The sequence below is a fragment of the Diceros bicornis genome, chromosome 20 (assembly GCF_020826845.1).
Source record: "Diceros bicornis minor isolate mBicDic1 chromosome 20, mDicBic1.mat.cur, whole genome shotgun sequence".
NCBI lineage: Eukaryota > Metazoa > Chordata > Mammalia > Perissodactyla > Rhinocerotidae > Diceros > Diceros bicornis.
The window spans coordinates 3,457,221-3,473,841 of NC_080759.1; the positions used below are offsets into that span (position 1 = coordinate 3,457,221).

The 16,621-nt window shown below is 44.1% G+C and overlaps 1 protein-coding gene across 7 annotated transcripts in view; it reads right to left on the reverse strand.

The window, feature by feature from the left end:
• Positions 1-16,621, reverse strand: part of SLC1A6 (solute carrier family 1 member 6) — a 164,473-nt gene that overhangs the window by 25,224 nt on the left and 122,628 nt on the right. For 5 of the 7 annotated variants that reach the window (XM_058563562.1, XM_058563558.1, XM_058563560.1 and 2 more), the window contains exon 1: positions 194-482. The exons of 1 other annotated variant lie outside the window; for it this stretch is intronic. The gene's annotated coding sequence lies outside the window, so the exon portion shown is untranslated. Of the gene's footprint in view, positions 1-193; positions 483-1,645; positions 2,106-14,694; positions 14,777-16,621 lie in introns of those variants that run through there. One more of the 7 variants, XM_058563559.1, reaches the window with a different exon arrangement.

Below are 16,621 nucleotides of genomic sequence, written 5' to 3' on the forward strand. Positions count from 1 at the left end.
CGATAGGAAACTCACCAGGACGACTGGGAGATGAGCAGGGCGGAGCTGACACAAAGAGGGGCGAGAGATGGGAACGTGGGAGCTGGGGGCACCCCACCCGCCTGACCCCAGGGTGGGCCAAGCTGCCCTCGGATCCCGCCTGCCCTGCACCTCAGCGCCCCTGCCCGCGCGGGACCGCGGTCTCCCCACTCACCCGCGCCTGGAGCGGCGGCGGCGGCCTGCCCGCGCCTCGGCCTGCGCTCTGCGCGCGAACGTAGGAGCCGGAGCCCAGCGAAGCCCCGGCCTGGGCAGCTGGGCCCCGCCAGGGATGGCGCAGCGCTGGCGCGGGGACCGAACGGCGGAGGCACCGGCGCGGAGCCGGGACGCGCTGTGCAGCCGGTGGGATTCGGGCCGGCCCTGCGCTCACGTAGGGGTGGGAGCCGCCGGGCGGCCGGGGGAGGGGGCGGGATCCCCTCCGGGATGCCCCCCGCCTCCCCCGCGCACAGCCCAGGCTCCGCAGCCGCGCCCTAGAAAGGGCACCGCGTGTTTGGGGAGGGAGGGGGATCCTAGGGTGGGCGGGGTGTGTGGCCTCTCCCGCCTCCAGCTCAGAGCCGCGCCTCCGAGCCCCTTCCTTCCACCGCCTCCTGAGCCCTCCCGAGACCTGGATATCCCTGGAGAGCACCAGGACCAGGCCCTGGCACCGCTGGGCCCGCGCCCGCATCCTCGGTGGCGGTCTGGGGAAGGCGCAGGCGTGAGCGTCTCGGTAACAATGGCCACGGCGTGGGCTCCGAGTGCACATTCGGGCCTTGGCCACTTGGCTGCTGTGCGAGCTTGAGCTAGCCCATCTCCTTCTCAGAGCCTGATTTAAACAACGGAGATGACTTTGCTGACCCCACAAAAAATTAAAGCTGAGAAAATTAAAACGCTTGAGCGTGGAAATGCCCCGTGCAGGGTGAAGAACTGGGCAAATGGGAGACGTATAATTGCTGTGTTATAATTAATATTATTCTTTGCTGTCTTTAGGGTGCACCGGGCAATGTTGATCCTGTGTTTGTTCTCAAACGGCAGTGACTTGGGTGCTTCCAACATCTCCCGCCTCTCCTGAAAACTACTTGTCATTTTAGAGAGCTGAGCACAGAGCCCAGCACGTGATAAAAACTGTTTGCTGTTATTATCGTTGTTGCGGAGCAATTGTGAATGGCAATTTCCAGGTCTAGGCAGGATCTTTTACTTATATTTAATCTACACACCCCTATGAAGTAGATATCACTACCCCCATTTGCAGATGAGGGGACAGGCGCTCAGAGAGGTTCAGTAACTTGCCCATGGTCATACAGCCAGGGAGCAGCCACTCCAATTCCAAATCTTTATACTTACAGCCCAGGCTCTACTCCTTGACAATACCTCCTCAGAGAGGTGGTTCTCACGCTTAGCTGTACCTTAGAATCACTAGGGGAGCTTTTAAAAATTCTGATGACCAGGTGGCACCCCAGACCGATCACATCAGCCACCCTGGGCGCCGGGCTCAGGCGTCGGTATGTTTTAATGCCCCCCAGGTGGTTTCAATGTGTGGCTAAGGTTGAACCTCTGCCCTAGACGTCAGTTTCGCCTGGGCCACACCTGCAACTCTTCTCTGATGCCTTCCCACGCCTGCCGTTTCACTCACCGGCTGTGCACGGATGATTCCGCCTCCTTCTCCGAACCTACAGCTACCTTTGAGCTCCTGGTTCTTGCAGCCGCTCGCTCCACAAATATTTATTATGCATCTGCTGTGCGCCAGGCTGTAGTAGAGGCTGGAGACTGATCAGAGAAGAAGACAGAGGTCTTCTCGCTCTATTTCACAAAATAATAAGTAAATAAAATAGCAGCAGTTCTCAAATTGTTGGGTCTTGGAACCCCTTTACACTCTTAAAAATTAGGGAAGATCTCCAAAACCCACAACTCCAGTCAAATCACGATTTTTTAAAAGTCAGACAAATTCCAATAGAGGGGCATTCAACAATATACCAGACCAGGGCTCTCAAAACTGTCAAGTCATCAAAAACAGGGAAAGTCTGAGAAATTGTCACAGCAAAGAGGAGCCTCAGGAGACACAAGACATGTAATGTGGGATCCTGCGGGGGCTCCTGGAACAGAAAAGAGATGTTAAGAGAAAAGTGAGGCTATCTGAACAGAGTGTGGACATTAAAAATATTAGCTTCAATATTAGTATCAATATTAGCTCATTCATTGTAACAAATGTATCATACTAATGGAAGATATTAATAATAGGGGAAATTGTCGGTAGAGATACGGGAACTTTCTGTACTATCTTTTTAATTTTCCTGTAAATCTAAAACTGTTCTAAGAAACTGTCTATTGATTTAAAAAATCAGTTTTCATCTGTGTAGGTTATGCCTATTGATCTTTACTGTATTAGAAATCAAAACTGAGAACGTTTTTAACTATTTACCCATTTTAACATAATAAACTCTTTACATGGCAACATTGAGTGTATCTTTATGAAAAATAACTGTTTTCCAAAACAAGAAAAAATTATGAGAAGAGTGGCAACGTTTTACACTTTTGCAAATTGCTTTGTCTAGCTTAATAAAAAGAAGGCAGGATTCTCATACAGTTGATCCTCATTACGTGCAGATTCCATATTTGCAAATTCCCCTACTCAGTAAAACGTATTTGTAACTCCAAAATCAATACTCAGGGCACTTCTGTGCTCATCAGCGACATGCACAGAGCAGTGAAAACTTGGAACTGGCCCATGTCTGCGTTCCCAGGTAACGTCAAATGAGGCGACGCTCTGCCTTCTTGTTTTAGCTGACATACTGTCAAAAAATGTCCTTTTCACAGTCTATTTCGTGCCACTTTTTTCACATTTTTGTGCTGTTGATTTTGCTGTTTACAACGGCCCCAGGCACCGTGCTGAAGTGCCACCTACAGTTCCTCAGCAGAGGAGGCTGTGAGGAGCCTCGTGCCCTAAGCTTCTCTCAGGCATGAGTTATAGTGCTGTTGGCTGTGAATCCAATGTCAGTGAATCAACAATGTAGGTTAAATAAGGTGTCTTTAAATTGGAAACACACATAAAACCAAGTTGGGTATAGATTGGTTGACAAAAATGTTGTGACCAGATGTTAGTTCAGGGTGAATCTTCCTCAGCCAAAAAAAAAAAAAATGTTGTCACTAGAGGCTTGCAGGAATCTAACCAGGTATTTCTCCCCAGGAGCAATGGTTCAGTATTCACAGCAACTTTACAGAACACAACTACCATGAATAACGAGAATCGACTGTATCTTCTGCGTTAAATCTGTCATGATGTATTGTTTTGGTTGAAGAATATGAAGAAAATTCAACCTCACACAGAAAGGTAGTTGGAAAGGGAAGAGTATTTTAGCTAGCTTTTCAAGTAATTGTGGCTATTCTTTGAGACTACAACAAAACTCGACACGTTTAATTTCTTCACCAATAGTTGCAACGTGGGATCTGAAAGTGTTGGTGGACTTTTGTACTCTATTAACATTAAAATCCATTGAGTGCCTCTCTTACCCATGCATGATTTTGAATCACCGTGCACTAGTCATTTGAAAAATATTAGTTCACTGAATTACACAGATCTTCCAAATATTAATACATTTCATTATTCAATATCCAAAAGTCACATTTGTTTGTATGACCACCTATCTCATCAGAAAAGTCTTTAAGTGTTGGGAATCTGTCAAGATCACTGCGATGAACACAAGTTTTTCAAAATTCTAGTTTTCACTTAAAAGTTCAAATATTATCAGTGACAACAACTACTGTCGGTTGTTTTTCCTTAAAGTGGCAGGCCCATTTATTTCATTTTTATGAAAATTTTTGCCAAATACCCATGTCAGAATAACTGAAGTCTGTGTATCTAAAAACGGTATTCCATGAATCAAGTGGCTAGTTCTGCTTGCAATTCAAACAATGACACAAGTTTTTTTCCTGGAGACAGCTAACATGGTACTTCAGTGTACAGAAAAAATGCTTTATGCATACTTCCCATTTCATCATACAGAATATTAAAAAGACATGAACTGGTAACTAAACATACTCTTACCATATGATCCAGCAATCATGCTCCTTGGTATTTACACAAAGGAGTTGAAAACTTAGTTCCACACAACAACCTGCACACAGATGTTTATAGCAGCTTTATTCATAATTGCCCAAACTCAGAAGCACCCAAGACGTCCTTCAGTAGGTGAATGGAAAAATAAACCATGGTCCATCCAGACAAGGGAATATTATTCAGCACTAAAAAGAAATGAGCTATCAAGCCATGAAAAGACATGGAGGAACCTTAAATGCACATTACTAAGTGAAAGATGCCCATCTGAAAAGGCCACATACTGTATGATTCCAATTGTATGACATTCTGGACAAGGCAAAACTATGCAGACAGTAAAAAGATCAGTGGTTGCCAGGGGTTGGGGGAGGGAAGAAAGAATAGGCAGAGGATTTTTAGGGCAGTGAAAATATTCTTATGATGCCATATGATGTATACATGCCATTATACATTTGTCCAAACCCACAGAATGCACAACACCAAGAGTGAATCCTAATGTAACTGTGGACTCTGGGTGATGACGCTGTGTCACTGTAGGTTCATCAGCTGTAACGAATGCACCACTCTGTGGGGGATGTTGGTAATGGGGGCGGCTGTGCATGAGTGGGGGCTGAGTGTATATGGGAAATCTCTGTACCTTCCAGTCAATTTTGCTGTGACCCTAAAACCGCTCTAAAAAAAATTTGTCTTTAAAAAAAACAGTCCAATTAAAATCAGAAAAAAATAAAGATATGCACTCAAGAGTTGAGATTTAATAAAGTGAATGATTTTTATTGCTTCATCAAGGACACACCAAAATGCAACTGGCCTTTGTTTTTTAACCTTGAGTGTAGCAGCGAGGAATATATGGACTCCTAGCACAATTTGGTGTTGATGCCTTGATTCATGCTAAGATGCTAGCAGTTGTTACTTACCATTGCTTTTCTATCACCAGTGCATAGACTAACACAGAGAAAAAAGCAAATAATATGTTAGTATTAGTATGAAAATAGTTTTCACCTTGTGGAGCCCCTGCAAGAGTCTCAGGGACACCTCACCCCAGGGGTCTGTAGACCACACTTCGTAAACCATTGATAGATGGTGATAAGCCTTATGAAAAAAATAACCAGGGAAAGAATATATGGAGGGTGGGGAAGGAGTAACATTCTTTATTCAGTGAAGATCTGTGTGTGAAGGTGATATTCTAGCAAAGACCCAAAGGAGACGAGGAAGCGAGCCATGAGGATATGTGTAGGAAAGGAAATCCAGGTGAAGGGAACCGTAAATGCAAAAACTCTGAGCAGGAAGTGCCTGGGGTGTTTGGCACACAGCAAGGAGGGCAGCGTGCATCTCCCCCCCATGTTCCACAGGCAAATCAAACTCAACCTGTCCCCAACTGAAAAGCCTATGGGAAGCAACTCGGGGAGCCTAGTCTGGCCCCAGCAGAGCCTGCACCTTTTGGATCCATGTGGCCTGAGCTGCTCCACATGTACCGAGAACCCCTCTAGGCCGGCACTGCCTGGGCACTCTACATACACAGTACTAAGGGTACAGACCCTGGAATCAGGCTGCCTGGGTTTGGATTCCACTTCCTCCACTTATAGGCTCTGTAAGCTTATGGCAGCTTGCTTAACTTCTCCAAGCTTCAGTTTCCCCATCTGTAAACCAGGAATGCTCAGAGCCTTTGCATTTGCAGGAACTACCCCCAGAGAGCTGTAGTGAGGTTTAAAAGAACTAGAAAATGAATAAGATCTGGAGATCGAATGCACAGCATAGTGATATAGTCAACGATACTGTATTGTACACTTCAAAGCTGTTAAAGAGACTAGATCTTAAACGTTCTCACCACAGACACACACAAAACAATTATAATTAGGTGATGTGATAGAGCTGTTAGCTAACGCTAGTGGTAACCATATTGCAATATTTAAATGTTTCAAATCAACACATTGTACACCTTAAACTTACACAACGTTATATGTCGATTATATCTCAGTTTAAAAAAGAATCTTACATGAAGGGCTCAATAAAAGTTAACTGCTACAGTTCTTCAGGGCTTGGACGAGGTTGAGGCAAGTGAAGCGCTTGCCATGGACGCAAAATGTGTGGGGGCAGCACTGATGCAAATTACAACATAGATAAACCTTGGAAAAATGATGTTCAGTGAGAGAAGCCAGACACAAAAGGCCATATATTGTATGATTCCACGTATATGAAATGTCCAGAACACGCAAATCCATAGAGACAAAAAGTAGATAAGTGGTTGCCAGGGTCTGGGGGAGGGGGAAATGGAGAGAGACTGCTCATGGGGATGGGGTCTCCTTTAGGGATGATGAAAATGTTCTGGAACTAGATAGAGGTGATGGTTGCACAACATTGTGAATGTACTAAATGCCACTGAATTGTACTCTTTGAAATGGTTATTTTATATTGTGTGAATTTCACTCCAGTTAAAAGAAAAAGCAAGGGAGTGCCCCCCCCAAAAAAACAGTATTTAAGATAAATAATATTTCAATGCAATATTCTTAAAAATGAAAACGAATGCAAAAAATCCACGATGAACAAAACATCAACATTTCAGATAAAGACAGGATCTTTTCCTCCTGCTTCAGGTTCCTGTGTGGCTTGACTGGATGTTCTTACTGATTCTGTCTTTAACATTTTGCTATTTTGCTCACCACGGATTTTTGCATTAATTTTGTGTGTTTGATTTTTAATTATTGACATTGGAATATTATTTATCTTTTTTTATAGGAGAATATTTTTATTACCTCTGAATGGGAAAAGATAACTATATCTCCAGAGAATAACTCATAAAGAAAAAGATCTGATATATTTCGTTGTTTAGAAATTAAATATAAACACAGAGTCACTGTGTATTTCATTGCCTTATTCATTTCTCTTTTTTAAACCATTTTATTGAGGTATAATTGACATATAAAAAGCTGAATGTATTTAAGGTATATAACTCGATGAGTTTGGGAATAAGTATACACCCGTGAAACCATCATCACCTTCATGTCCATAAACATATCCATCACCTCTCAAAGTCTGGAATATGACTTATCTTAATTACAGGGTTTTGGCACTCCCATACATTTCACACCGCAGGCGAATCACTCAATCACCTTACCCTCATCCTGGCCCTGTAAGTCTCTCTCCCATTCTTTCAGTAAGGGAAAGGCTGCTGGCTCCCTTTTATAAATGTAAAAGGGGCTCAAACAAGTTGTCTCAGCGCACATTGTTAATAAGTGGTGGGTCCAGAGTTTGAGCCCACCCCAGGTCCACTCTGACCAGTGGCTCCAGCTCTGGTTCTACCATTCAGAGGGCAGGCCAGCCCAGAAAGAGCATCCCCAGGCTGTCCCAGATGACTGCGTCAGCTGTGGGGTGGAGCCTGAGCAGAGACTGAGCCAAGAGGAGCCTGAGATGGAGGAATCGAGGCTAATTCCTCTGTGGGTAGCACTCCCTATTAATTAATTAGGGCAGAGCTGGCCTGCGGCATCCCCACAGCCCCCAGAGTCATTAAGGGAGCGGGGGAGTCTCATTATCTGCTGGCAACTTCCCCATCATTCCCAGGGCCCCAGAAGGAGCAGAGGAGGAAGGAGAGGAAGGCCAGGTCCCCTTCTCCAAAACTCCTCGTTATTATCCGAGTGGCCTGATATGCAAGTGTGTGAAACCACAAGCAGAATTTCAGGGGAGAAAAGAAGAGGAGAGCCAGAGATGAAAGGATAAGTCTACTTCCCCAAAATTCAATCTGCATTTATATAAGATATTCAGAATTGGTAAATCCATAAAGACAGAAAGTAGATTAGTGGTTGCCAGGGGCTGGGGGAGGAGGTAGGAGGAGTGACTGCTCATAGGTGTAGGGTTTCTTTAGGGGGTGATGAAAAAGCTCTGGAGCTAGATAGTGGTGATGGCTGCAGAACATTGTGAATGTACTTAAGACTACTGACTTGTGACTTTAAAATGATTACAATGGCTATGGTGGTAATCTTTTTGCAATAGATTAATGTAGCAAATCAACACATTGTAGGCCTTAATGCTTACACAATGTTATATGTCAATTATATTTCAATAAAGCTGGAAAAAATAGTTATAATGGTAAAGTTTATGTTATGTGTATTTTACAATTTAAAAAATCAGTCTCCTTCTACTTTATGATTATGTATTCAACATTCATGAACATCTGTTTTGTGTCTGGCATTGTACCGAGCGGGGAAGCATGGTCCTGCCCTCAGAGCTCTGTCTCAATGAGAATTGGCACTGGAGAACTTCCATACCACCTCCTGAGACACTCTCCCTCTCCCCCTTGTTCTGTGTCCTAGGATACTGACCCTCATGGATCATAGCAACAGGCTCCCTTGCTCCCTGAATTCTGGTTGGTTTCAGGCAAAAGGAAACCTTTGCAGGAGGTCAAAGGAATGGAGGAGAGTGAGGCCAGGGTATTTTCTCCCTCAGGTCCCTCCTTACATGTTCACTGCAGATGTCTGTGCCCCTAGACCATAGATCACAGGTCCTGGCAGGCGGCCCTCTCCAGATTCAGGCAGGAACTGCTCCCTCCTCTCTCTGCTTCTGCCCAGGGGTGGTAACAGCTCCCAGGCCTGCTGCTAGTTCCAGGTTACTGCGCCATCCTATGTGGTTTCCTTACCTCCTTACCACACCTTCACCAAACTCTCCTCAAATTACCCAGTTTGAGTGTATATCTGTTCCTGCTGAGACTTCCCGTCTATACAGTAATTAGAAGAGGCAGTAGAAAAATAAACAGGCAAATGAGAAGTACACTGTAGCAGTAGAAGGGTCCTCAGTGGTAGATCCAGGCACTGGGGAGCCCTAGCAGCATCACTGACAAGGAAGAAAGACAGAAGGAACAGAGGGCAATAATTTTAAAGGCTTTTTTCATGATCAAGGTAATGCATATTCATTGTAGAAAATCTGGAAAATACAGCAAGTGTAAAAGGAAACAAGAAGGTCACCCAAATCCTATTCATAATCACCATTAAAATGTTGGTAGATTACTTTCCAGCAAATTAGAATCATGCCTACATGCTACAACACGCATGAACCTAGAGGACATTATGCTCAGTGAAAGATACAAAAGGACAAATATTTTATGTTTCCACTGATATGATGTCCCTAGAGGAGTCAAATTCATAGAGACAGAAAGTAGGATGGTGGGTGCCAGGGGAGGGGAGTTAATGCTTAATGGGGACAGAGTTTCAGTTTGGGATGATTAACAAGTTCTGGAGATGGATAGTGGTGATGGTTGCACAACAATGTGAATGTGCTTAATGCCACTGAACTGTACACTTAAAAATGATTAAGATGGTAAATTTTATGCAATGTCTATCTTACTATGATAAAATAAAATTAGAATCATGTCATTTTGGCAGTTTGTTGTCCTGCCTATGATGATGATGATGATGATGATGATGATGATGATGATGTTGATGATGATGATGATGGTCATTGCACCTTAAGCAATTACCTTTATCTGACACAATCTTGTGGTTTATTTTAGTTTTTCATTTTCTGTCTCCCCCACTGGATGAGAAGCACCAGGAGGGAAGGGACTTTGTGTTGTCACTCTCATCTCCTGGTTCTTAGTCCAGTGCCTGACACAGAGCAGGTACTCAGTAAATATTTGTCAAATAACTTGATGGATCAATCAATCCATTAGGAAAGACAGATTTTCTGGTGGACTCCCCAAGTCCACTCTCCATCCATCTTGAACCTGCTGTGCACAGATCTTTGTGGACCATATCAATGGGCTCCTTGCCTCAGGGAATCTGAGATGAGAGGGGGATAAGATTAAGGTGGGAAACCTAGAAATTAGAAGATGAGCTTGGACAGCCACGAGAAGAAAAGGCTGCTTCTCTCTGATTCTGTTCTTTGAGCATTGAAGAGGTGCTCCCCGTGTGCACAGATGTTAGGAAAGACCATACAGAGACAGGTCAGGAGTAGGCAGGGCACCCCAGACAAAAGGGACAAACCATTATATTAGTTTCCTAGGGCTGCCATAACAAATTACCACAAACTGGGTGGCTTAAAACAATAGGAATTTATTCTCTCACAGTCCTAGAGGCCAGAAGTCTGAAACAAAAGTGTTAGCAGAGCTGTGTTCCCTCCAAAGGCTCTAGGGAAGGATCCTTCCTTGCCTCTTCCAGTTTCTAGTGGTTGCCAGCAATCCTTGGTGTTCCTCCATTTGTAGATGCATCACGCCAGTCTCTGCCTCTTTCTTCATGTGGCTGTCTTCCCTGCATGTGTCTCCAGGTCTTTACATAGGCTTCTTATAAGGAAAACGGTCATTGGATTAAGGGCCCACTCTACTCCAATATAACCTCATGTTAACTTAACTAATTACATCTGCAAATATCCTATTTCCAAATAAGGTCACATTCACAAGTACCAGGAGTCAGGACTTCAACATATCTTTTGGGAGTAGGGAGATACAATTTAACCCACAACAGTGGATAAGGCCCTTCATCAGTCCTGACTCCCACCTAATTTGGGTTCCCCCACAAATAAGAAGGATGCTTGAAGGTTGAGAGGCCAGAACAGGAATGCCCATGTAAGAAGCAGCAAGTTCTTTGTTGGTCCACACATGGATTATGCCCAAGCATGGTAGGGTCACCATCATTCAGTCATTCAGCAAATAATTATTAAGGGCTTGCTCTATGTGGGAACTGGGTTAGGCACCACGGATTCAATGATGACTAAGACAGATGAGATTCCCATCAAGGAGCTGATATCTAGAGAGGGAGGGAGGAGACTCACAAACTGATGAGTGCTAGAAGGAGAAGGAGGGACATAGAACAGCATGATGGTATGATACTGCAGATGAGATGGTAAAGGAAGGGCCCTTTAAGAGAGAATATCTGAGCAGAGACCTAAAGGATGAGAGGGAATAAGCCATATGAAAATGCAGGAGAACATTCTGGAGAAGGAAGAAAATTCCAGAAAGGGAGGAAGCAAGTGCAAAGACCATGAGATTAAACAAGCTTGGTGAGTCTGAATACCAGCATGGCTGATCCTTCATGATCCAAGGACAGCATGATAGGAGATGGAGAAGGAAGGGTGGGCGGGGCCAGGTGTTAAGGAACCGGGATTCCGTAGATCATGGTAAGAAATCTGGATGCTATTCTAAACCTGAGGCTCACCTCACGAAATCTACTCATTGGTCTTAAAGCCACAGTCATCCCAAGCTAATAGGTAATACCCAAATCCATTAACATGGACAAGTGTTTTCCAGGGAGAAGGTAAGTAACGAGAAGTGAATGGAGGATGGAAACTGAATGCATTACTTATCTATTGCTACGTAACAAATTATCCCAAAGCTTGGCAGCTTAAAACAACACATTTATTACATGGGTTCCTGTGGGTCAGGAATCTGGGCATGTCTTAGCTGGGTCCTCTGGCGCAGGTCTCTCACCAGGCTGCAGACAAGATGTCAGCCAGGGCTGCCCTCTCATCTCAAGGCTAGATGAGGGTAGGATGTGCTTCCAAGCTCACTTATGTGGTTGTTGGCAGCGTTCAGTTCCTCACGTGATATTGGACTGAGAGCTTCAGGTCCTAACTGGCTAATGGCGAGAGATTCCCTCAGGTCCTTGCCACATGGCCTCTCCATTTCTGAAAGAGGGAGCAAGACAGAAGCCATGATCTCTTTATAACCTAATCTTTCAGAAGTGGCACTCTATCATTTTTGCCATATTCTATTAGTTAGAAGTAAGTCACTAGGTCAAGCCTACACTCAAAGGAAGGGGATTCCACAAGGCATGAAGACCAGGAGGTGGGGACCATTGGGGGCCATCTTTAAGACTGCCTAACTCACCTGAAGAACTCTACATTGGAGGGGTAGACGGCAGACAACCACCCAGTGAAGGACCCAGAATAGAGGTAGAAGGGAAAAGTATGAAAGAGGAGATTCAAGTTTCAGGTGGTTGACAATTGCAGATGCTACCGAGAGGTCAAGTTGAGTGGGATGGAAAATAACTATGGAATTTGTCAGCTGCAGGAGGACATTGATAACCTTGGTCTGAACCACTTCAGTGGACTGATGGGCGCTAGAGCCATATGGACCAGTCTTTATCCTTCACCAACCAGCACGGTCACCACCTTTGCAGGAGGTGACCAGGAAGAACCTCTTCTCCCAGCCTGGGGCTTCCCACTATCTCTTGACACCTCCTCCAGGAAAGTGACCTCATTTCTCAAAGACAAAACTGATTCTAGGTCACATCCCCCTGGAACAAGAGACCAATTGATGTGATTATCTCCAAGAGAAAGGGGGGCATCTGCTAAAAGTAGAACCTAGTGCCCCAGAAGGGAAGACCTAAAAAGGGGTCTTTGATAATTATCTGCCAAGATTTCAGAGCAAAGGGCATCTCCATATAATGCCAAAGGAAAAAGAGGAAAGAAAAGCTAAAAGTTTCAGAAGGCTCTCCTTCCTCATACATCCTGCAATTTCTCTATTTAATCCAAGGGCAGAATTCTGCTCCCCACTTTTCAGTACCCATTATATAGAACAAGTGGTCCCAGCAAAGCTGGCTGCAGAAAGGAATTTCTGTAAAGCAAACTTTGTTACAAAAATCAGAAAGCTAATTTCACAAATATTATTCCTCAGTGGCCTGAGTTAGAAATATTCGAGCTTCAGTATGTTGGGAGGACGGAGATGTGTATAACTATAACTATGTGGAGGGACGGGGAACTGGGAAATGAAGGAATGAAATTAAAATAAAATTAAAATTTTTAATAAAATTAAAACATGTTCAGAATAGATATCTCTGAATGGTAAAATTATAGATGATTCTGATTCCTTTCACTATACTTTTCTGCATTTTACACAGTGTGCATACTTTACTTTCATAGCAAGCTTATTATTACTTTCATAAAAGCAGGCTTATTTGTTAGCTTAAGAGAGGTATTTGGGCTTGAAGAGTAGCAAAGAGTTTTCCCAGCCCTCGGCTCATGTATGTAAATGTTTCTGTAGCATTTTTTGAACTTCTTCATTTCTGTTCAGCCACATGTAGTTGAATCTCTTGGAGACTGAGAGCTAACCCCAGCCCTGCTATGGTTCCTTCCAGGCACCTGCTGTCTTAGTGTGTTCAGGCTGCTGTAACAGAATACCACAGACTGGTGTCTTATAAACAAGAGAAATTGATTTCTCACAGTTCTGGAGGCTGGGAAGTCCAAGATCAAGGTGCTGGCAGATTTGGTGTCTTGTGAGGAATTCCTGGTTCGTAGATAGCTGTCCTCTCATGTGTCCTCACATGGAAGAAGGGGCAAGGGAGCTCTCTGGGGTCTCTTTTATAAAAGCACTAATCTCATTCATGAGCGCCCCACCCTTAAGACCTAATCTTCTCTCAAAGGCCCCACCTCCTAATACCATCACATTGGACATTAGGATTTAAGATATGAACTTTGGGGAGATGCAACATTCAGTCTCTAGTACCTGCCATCCCAGGCTGTGACAAGCAGCCTTTGAAAGCTAAGCATAAGAGCTTCACCTATTTCTCAAACACAAGCATATGTGTCAGTCTAGAGAAAAGTGTCCAAAATGGGCCATCAGAGACCAGAAACTGGAGGTGAGTTTTAGAAGTTGATATAGTTAAACTTGGGTTGGAAGGTGAAAATGAAGAGAAGTTGGCAGACTGAGCACTAGGCAGTAGTATGTACCAATTTCAACGCTCAAACAATGGTAATACACACCAGGAGTGTGCTGGCATGAATGGGTTGAACCAACAAAAAGCCAGAATGGAACAGACTGCACTCATAGCCCTAATGAATTTCACCAGAGACCCATGTTGGAGCCAAAATCCTCCATATGTGGGTTTGGCACAAGAAACCTCCCTCAGTTGTTCCTTGTGTAGCTTGGCAGGAACACTGCCTAACGGAAGTGCTCCATAAACCAGGCAGGAAACCAACCCAGTGCCATCCTCTGGCACTAAATGAACAAAGCAAAGGTGGATGGCAGAGTGCACCTATGTTGTCCCAAGTGAGCTGTCTTCCTGGTTCTTGTGAAACCCTCTCTGCATCTCCTGGTATTAGAATAGCTCATTCATCTATTCATTTCAATTAATAAAAATGAAAAGTTAGCACTTGCATAATGCCCACTCTGTGTCAGCCACCATGCTAAACGCTTGACTCATATTAACTCCTTTTATCCATGCCGTGATCCTATTATCCTAGTCAACAGATAAGGAAATGGAGGCACAGAGAAGTCAAGTGACTTGCTGAAGATCACACAGACAGTAAGTGTCAGAAACATAATTTTAACCCAAGTCATCTGGCTCCAGAATCTTGACCATGGCACTATCCTGACTCTAGTGAGGATCTGTTGAGTCAGATACCATTGGACCCAGCAGCTAACGATCATACTAAACCCACATTCCCATGAATCCTTGAAACAAGCCTCCATCACCGATGGTTAGCTGCCCCCATCTCTTCCTGGTGACCGTGGTGGGCCTCCAGCATGGCCTACCTGGGAGCCTTCAGTTGTCCATCTTATTCCTCCCCATTACTGAATGATCCTTTGGTTTTGCAAAGACAAGGTCATTCATTCCTTCTTCATCCTTGCACCTCTTAATCACTCAACATAAAAATGTGTATTCATTCCTTCACTCATGTATTCATTTAATAAATGTTTGTTATGTACTTACTATGAGCCACATTCTGTGCTGGGTGCTGGAATACAATGGTATACAAGAAAGGCAAGGTCACTGCCCTCATGAAGCTCACAATCTGATAGGGAAGATGGACAAAAGAGAAAAGTAAAAGACAAATAAGATGTCCATCAATGGAGGAATGAATAAACGAAGTTGTGGTATATAAATACAATGTAATTCAGCCATAAAAAGGAATGAAACACTGACACATGCTACAGGGTAGACAAAACTTGAAAACATTATGCTAAGTGAAAAAAGCCAGATACAAAAGTTCACATAGTGTATGATTAATTTACACGAAATATGCAGAACAGGCAAATCCATAGAGGCAGAAAGTAGACTACTGGTTGTCAGGAGATGGGGGGAGAAGGGGATGGGAAATGACTGTTAATGAGTATGGGATTTTATTTTTGGGTGATGAAAATGCTTTAGAACTAAATAGAAGTAGTGGCTGCACAACACTGTGAATATACTAAATGCCTCTGAATTGTGCACTTTAAAATGGTTAATTTTATTTATGAGAATTTCATCTCAAAAAAAGAAACAAATAAAATGATCACAGCATGTGACTGACGCCATCCATTCCTTCATCACATGTGTAATGAGGACCTACTATGTGCCTTGAGCTCTGCTAGGCACTTGAGAGCAAAGTTCCTGCTCTCAAGTTTCTTAGATTCTTCTAGGGTAAGTGGGGGGAGATCAAAAATTTTAAAGTAAACAAATAAATGGATAGGAGACTTTCAGATAGTGGTAAGTGCTATCAGGCACTCTATAAAGAAACTGTAAGACTAAGAGAGCTACTTTTGAGTAGTCCAGGAAGACCTGTCGAAAAGATGAGACCACCCTGAAGGACACCAAGAACTCAGCCAGGCAAAAATTTTGAGGGAAAGAGATCTAACCAAAAGGGTAACAGCAAGTGCAAAGGCCCTGGGGTAGGAACTAGTATGACATGTTAGAGGAACATAAAGATGGCCAGGGACACTGGAGCAGTGAGTGGACCTGGGGGTGAGAGACAGAAGGTAAGTTAGATCCGGGAAGTGAGAAAAGCCAGATCATGCAGAGCCTTGCACATAAAGAGTCTGGATTTTATTCTAAGCACAATGGGATTCACTGATGGGTTTTAAGTAAGAAAGGGATGTGCTCTGGTTTAAACATAGTGCGGGCTGAGATGTAGAGAATGAATATGAGGAGGCAAGGCGGGTGGGGAGGGTACACAGGAACACCAGGTGAGTGAGAGATGTGAATGAGAATGTTGGTGGAGAAAAACATGATCATATTGAAGATAAATATTGAAGGTAGGAAAGGCAGAATTGGTTGATGGATTGCATGTGGACGTGAAAAAATTAAAGAAGCTTCCTAAGTTTTTAACATGAGCATCTGGGGTGGATGGTGGGCCAACTACCAAGTGAAGGTAGTCAAGGAACACTAGCAGAGGAAAAAGATTGAGGAGGTTAACCAAAAGTTTGGTTTGGGACCTGTTGAGTTTGAGGAGTCTACCAATTGCCCAAGCGAAGAGGCCACTGCTGGAGGGAAAGAATCAAGGTGATGTGATGGAGAACATGAGGGAAGGATGAGTGAGGGCAGTTGTCTCTTTTTCCTTCCCCAGACTCTGTCCTTGCTTCCTATGCTGGAGGATCCCACATCATGTGAGTCTTGGTGAGAAACAAAATCCTCCTCTCACCCTAGAAACAGGAAGCTCAGACTTGACTCACTTTCCCAGCTTCCCTTGCAGCTTGGGAATGGCCATGTGACACAGGCTCAGCCAATTAGATGCAGCCACCTTGGACCCTGGGAACTAAACAGGCAGAGAAGCAGGTATCACAGACAACTGACTCAGTTGGTGGCCAGCAGGAGCAGCTGACATTTCTGGAGACAGAGGATGTAGCGCAGCTGAGAGTTCTGCAACAGCAGCCATGGTGTC